Genomic DNA, 6,769 nt, shown 5'->3' on the forward strand with positions numbered 1-6,769 from the left:
CAGCAACCGCTGCCGCTGATACTAACTTGGCTGACTCTGTAGCATCACGTGGCCTTTTTAAACCTGCCTCAAAACGGATCTCCATTCTTCCTCCTCTAGATTTAGTTAACCTATCGAGCATTATCCCTGATGTTTGTTTCCTCTTGCACCTAGGTGCTAGTCCAACAACAAACATAGGAAGTGTTAGTGTACATCAAACTGTGAGACTACATATAAAGAAGCATGCAACTGTAACTTGACTCCAGCAACTACCTTCTTGTTGTTGAAGCTCACAAGGTTCATCTAATATTGCCAACTCGTCTTGTGTCAAGAGTGCTTGGGAAGTAGTGTCAGGTGGCAAGGGAGCTTGGGAACGTGCTGCTAGCTCAGTTGACGCATGAGTATGTCGTGCAGCTGGTAGTACTGTGGTAGGTGTTGCAAGAACTAGGGCTGTCTCTGCTTGTTTGGTGGCAGCTATTTGTTTCTGTTTGGCTTTTTTTGCAACTCATGTAGCATGGGATGCCGTGTTTGTAGAATTTTCCGCTGGACTTTGACCTTCTATTGCACCATCAGTACCAGCAAAATCTGCAGGATTCATCCGCTTCTCATTCCCTGCCATTCTGTGTTTCTTCCTCTTTCTCTGTGCCATGTTAAGTCAAGCCGACAAGAAAAACGAATAACAATTTAGTTCTCAGAACAAATTGATGCGTGATGCATATGAACTGAACTTTGGTGTTAGACAACCACATGATAGGAGGATGTAATATGTATGAAAAACAGGACGGAAGAGATAACTAAAACTATGATGTGTAAACTAAGAAGAAGACATTTCACCAAATTAGAAGCAATGCAATGGAAGGTAGACACCATATGAAAGACGCTACAAATATCGCTCTGCCAAGTTAACAGTGTCTCATCATAAATGGCGTTTAAACAAATGTGAAGCAGTACAAGAAATAAAGCATACGCAAGATGCAAACAACATCACACTACCATGTTAGAGGTCTCTCGTCATCAGTGCCATTGCATATTCACAACATTGCATATTCACAGATTATGATGTGTAAACTAAGGAGAAGGCATTTCAACAAATTAGAAGCAATGAAAGCTACACACCATATGAAAGATGCAATGAATATCACTCTACCAAGTTAAAACTGTCTCGTCATAAGTGCCATTTCAACAAATTAGTAGTACACGCTAGAAAATAATGTGAGGTGTAACCTATATCACACTCCGAAGTAAAACGTGTCTTATGATAAGTGATTGTTGTAGGTTACACAACAGTAGTAATATGATGTAAGAACATGGTGTGATAGACAGATATTGTATGTTCTAGAAACAGGAACACGTGTCTTACTCAAGTATAATGTGTAAAGTAAGCAGATGGAATTCAACAAAATTAGAAGCAATACAAGCTAGACATCACACATAACATGCAACCACATATAACAGTGCCAAGTTAGAGAGAGCACCGGTGATGCTGCACTAGGGGAGACGTGCTCATCATAAACACAGCTTTGTTGAGTGTCTATGCATGTGTTGTCTTAGAAATCATCTTGGGGGTGTGGAGGAGTAGAAACTGTAGAGGCCCTCCGTTCGGAAGGAGCACCTTTATCCGCTGCCTTGCTAACTTCCTTCCGCTTTATTGATTTTGAATTGTCAAGTAAAACCAACAAGAAAAAGCAATAAAGTTGTCTCTTCAGAACTCATTCATGCATGATACTGACAATCACTACTTTGATGTAAGGCAAACACATGATACCAGGATGGAATATGTATGAAAAACAGGACGGCATGGCATGTTCACAACTGTTTGTGTAAACTAAGCAGAAACCATTCCAGCAAATAAGAAGCAATGCAAGCTAGACACCACATGAAAGATGCAACCAATATGGCTCTGCCAAGTTAAAAGCGTCCCATCATAAATGGAATTTCAATAAATTAGAAGCAGCGCATGCTATAAATCATATGAAAGATGCAACTAATATCGCACCGCATATACTAAAGGTGTCTCGTCATGTTGATTGATGCGGGATACAAAAAAAACAATAGTTTTATGTAAGGACATGCTTAATAGACAGATGTACGATGTACTAAATACAGGAATGCATGTCACATTAACAGGTATAATGTATAAGCTAAGCAGACTAGCACATGCAGTTAACCAGATTGGAAGAATTACAATCTAGACACCATATGCAACATGCAACCACATATCACGCTGCCAAGTTAGAGCAAGCACCCGCGATGCTAGTGTAGGGGAAATGTTGTAATCAACTACAGAGCTACGTTCACTATCTTCATGTAGCATTTCTGTTTCTTGAGAATCATGCCGGGAGGCTGACGCTGCAATCTTTAAATGAGGAGTAGTCCCCTTGCCTGCCTTCCTCATCATAACTGATTGATGAGGGATACACAAGAACATTAGTTTTGATGTAAGAACATGGTTAATACACAGATGTACTAGTATGTACCAAAAACACGTCATATTCAAAGGTATAATGTGTAAGCTAAGCAGATGCAATTTAACCAAATTGGAAGCAATACAAGCTAGACATCCGGCTGGAGTGGTGAGCATGATCATCTAGGACATGAGAGCTTGGTGGGAGGCGGGCTGCTTCGCCACCATCGCAGCTTTTGAGTTGGCTTCCAGGTGATGCCTATCTTTGTTGGGCTTGTCACTGGCTCGGCCAGTGCCCTGACTAGCTATTTGTCTTCCGGTGCTCACGGGATGGCGGTTCATGTAAAAAAATATCTTTCCTTATCTTATCGACTTCGGCCTTTCGAATACAAGCTAGACACCATATGGAACATGCAACCACATATGACACCGCGAAGGTAAAGCAAGCACCTGGGATGGTGGTTCATTGCGAGTGAGGTCATCAACCCTAGAGCTACGTTCCCCGTCTCCATCTGCTGACACTACACCCATTAAAGCGTTGAAACGTGTCTTGCCTAGCCGCACAACAAGCTGGAGCGACTTATCTCTTTTCTTTTTGGCTTCTCTCATGGCAGCAGAGTCTGAAATACCCTAGCATAAAAACACAACAGTGAGAGTAAGGGTGAAGTGTGTGCGGAACTAGTGCCCTGTAAAAGTAGCAGATAGCAGGTGGCTGAAAAATAAATGACAGGAGACATATGATAGCTCTACAACATTGCATGGCAAACAAAATTAGATTCTACTCCGTATGATTTTGTAATATACGAGCACAGGAAATGCAGGTACTCCTCTAGCACACCACCACATGTGTTCATATCTAAGATAACAGTCGACTGAAAATAAATAGGTCAGTCGATTTTTTAATGAACCGTCCGATCTATAAGGAACGGGCAGATGGCCTTCGTCTACCTCCCGCCAGTCACTGTTGGCGATCTTTCTCGAACCGCCAGCGACCACCGTCCCAGACCCCTGCCTCCGCCGCCCCGCCCTCCCATCGACCTCACACCACCGCCGTGCTTGGTAGCGCCCCCAGGACATCCCTTTAATCCCGGCCGACCTCCAGATCGGGCGCCAGTAGCTCTAGGCCGCACACGCCCCTATGATAAACACCAAGATGCTGCTTCCCCAGCGTAATAGGAGTACTAGCGCCTGTTATGCCGGGGAATGCTTCCGTTAATTGGGAATCAAGTGGCCAGAAATTGAAATTCAGGGGGGCGACGGACATCTAGCTAAGGTGAAATAGTATATGAGGAGAAACCTTGTGCATCGCGAGTTACTAGGAACATATAGTATCAAGAAGAAGCGGTCAACTAGTGTCTTCTGTGGGATGAATACTGTGCAAGCAGAGACGTAAGATTTGCACGAATAAGGGAAGAGGAGTACCTTTTTCTGTTGCCGATGTGGTCACCCCCACATGTCGCGCCGATCTTCTTGTTTTTACCGGGGAAACCGATGTTCTGGAGGGTGCATGCTTGGACGAACCCATGGACAAATTGTTGACTGTGTTGCCGTGGCCGTATGTCGGTGGAGGAGAAGCATATCCGAGGCGGCGAAGGACGGCGTAGCAGGAACAACTCCGGTGCGGTGGAGGGTGGCGAAGTTGGAGCGGCAGCAGTGAGGTGTAGGACGGCGTGGTTGAACTGGCTCGGGTACGGACGGCTCGGCCTCGGCTTCAACTACTAGCCGTGGAGGGCGTTGCAGTTGAGGTTGCGGTGGATGACAACGTCGGGGTATCGGCTTCAGCGTGATGGAGGAGGGCGGCGGTTGATGGGTGGGATGGGATGGCGGACGGAGGACGCCGGGGTTTCGCGGCTGGTAGAGAGGTAGTTTTGGCGCCCACGGAGTACGAATCGGGAATCAGACGGGTGGGGGGGAACCATGTTTTGGTCTGGGACGCGCTTGTTTTTGGCTTTTTTGAACAGACGATGGGACGCGCTTGTTTGAAATTTGGGGAAAGTACAAACTTTGCCACCCTCTTGAATTTGGGCCCTACTGCGGGTCGGGGGTAGGATGGTAATCCCAGGTGTCCCAAATAGTGGGCGGGAGCGATTTCGGTCGCGCGCATGTGTGCTTAGGCGCCATTGTGTATGAATGTTTTTCGGATGCGGTTGCATGGCGTCTAGATGAAGCTACAAACCTACCCCGGTTTAGACCTTTGCACGTCGGGCCGGTAGGTTTCACGGGTCGAAGTTATTAGAAAAGTAATTTCCTTGTACTACCAAACATTGGTCTCACGCGGTTTCGGGCGAGTAGAGGCTCTTTTGGTGCTTCGTTCGAAATTTTGAAACACAAGTATTCACGTTTAGAGTACTCTTGAACTATGAGGATTGACCTAAATATACAATGTTATATTTTACCTTGTATGTTTGAAAACCCCATTAAATTATCCGCTTCTTTTTGAAATTTTGACACATGAAAATCCTATAACTATGATTATTTTGGAATGGAGGAGCTAAATTTGAATCTATTTTGTACATGACTACATATGCTATTATGGACAAAATCAGAGCAAAGATTGGTGCCCCATAATTTAGGTATGGTTTACAAATGCCATGATATCAAATTCAAATAATTGAATGGACTTCATGTTGAATTCGATTTTTTTAAACCACCTTAAGTTGAATTCAAATGTATGCTAGTTCATAGGTAGTAGCTATTTATAATGTCCATTGTGTAACTTTCGTATGTATAATGTGCTTTACACACACAACATGAACTATACTCACGTTTATATTCGATTGCTAAAGCAATGCATTGTCTGGAGTTCAAAATACTAACTATGTGGATCAATTGTGTCGAATAATAACATAGACATGCTCAAATTCGATAGAATCTAGATGTCTGATGGATCAATGACCGCTCCTTACGCGAATTGCAAATATCATGATCCCATCCTAATATTTGGATACAATTTATATCTTTAATCAATGTGTAGAGCAGTCTTTTACGTGTAGTTTCACTCTCCATCAGTGGTCTCTCACACATGCTCACACACTCTCTCCCGAGGTGTCTTTCTCGCACACATGCTCTAGATATAACCCTCCCTCTCTCTCGTAACCATTTACAACTGTTTTCACTAACCTTTATCACAAGCACTCTTCCTCTTGCAAACATACACACGCACAATCCTCATCGACCCTTTCTATATACATGGACCTGCCTACATGTCTCATGTACGCACATTATCTCTACGCCTGTCTCTCACGCATTGTCTCACACCTCTCTTCCTAATCGACGAGTATGATTCTAGCAGAGCATTCTGTAGGATGCCCCTTAAAGTTAGGTTGGATGAATAGTAATATCAGAGATAAAGGGGTTACCTTAGTCCGAGAACCTAGGGTTACAAATCCTAGCCGGCTTTGTCAGTGGACACAGAGTCCTTCACAATTCTGCTATCTTTTTCTTGTACGACTAGTCATCCATGGGTCTTCCTAAATGCGTCACGGGCCAACCAATGTGGCACTGGACGGAACAGAACGAAGGGCCTCACCTCGACCCACCGGACCTCACGCGGTGACACACCCTCTGCCCCCACGTCTCATTATCTTCTCACACCCACAAATACCAACACAAACAACACACACATAGAAAATTTCTCCTGGTGCCTCTATTCCCTCCCCCCTTGCATATACACACTCAACGGAATGGAATCTCTTGTCGTGACATCATATTCGTCTCTCTCTCTCTCTAGACCACTCTAATTTCTTGTGCTATCTCTCCCACGCCCCCCGTCGGCCCCTCTATCCATGCCTCTCTCGAATACGTAATACACACACATACCTCTCTAGGTCCCGCCAAATGCATCAACTACACATTCACACATGTTACATCATGTACCCCATTGATCTAAAAAGCCCTCTCTTCACGTTTATTTCGCATACAACATTCCTTTTGAATAAAGTGTGGCCAAAAAAATATTTTAGAGTTTCTACATATATACAACATTACAAAGTTATATGGAGGAGTACGAACGCTGATTTGCATTGCATGGTGCCCGCAATGATATTTATTCCACACTGTGAATTTGTATATTTTTATACTATATACAAAGTTAGTCATAATAAAGAGAAACGAAGAGCACCTCTCTCTCCATCGCATACCCCCTTGTACGCCCTTTCACGTATGCAAACAAAACTATCTCCAGGTCCTCTAAAAGTAAGCCCACCAGAAAATTCAGGCATGTTTCATCTTTCTCTCGCGATATATGCAATGACGATCATTGTATTTGAAGCGAAAGCACGATACGTACATTGGACTTCAGAATCCACTCATTACGGTCACCATTTATGTTTAGTAGTTATTATGCAGTCACGGGCTCACCGTACAACTCTGTATTTTCTCATGACA

This window comes from Triticum urartu, chromosome 7, assembly GCF_003073215.2.
Source record: "Triticum urartu cultivar G1812 chromosome 7, Tu2.1, whole genome shotgun sequence".
Taxonomy (NCBI): Eukaryota; Viridiplantae; Streptophyta; class Magnoliopsida; order Poales; family Poaceae; genus Triticum; species Triticum urartu.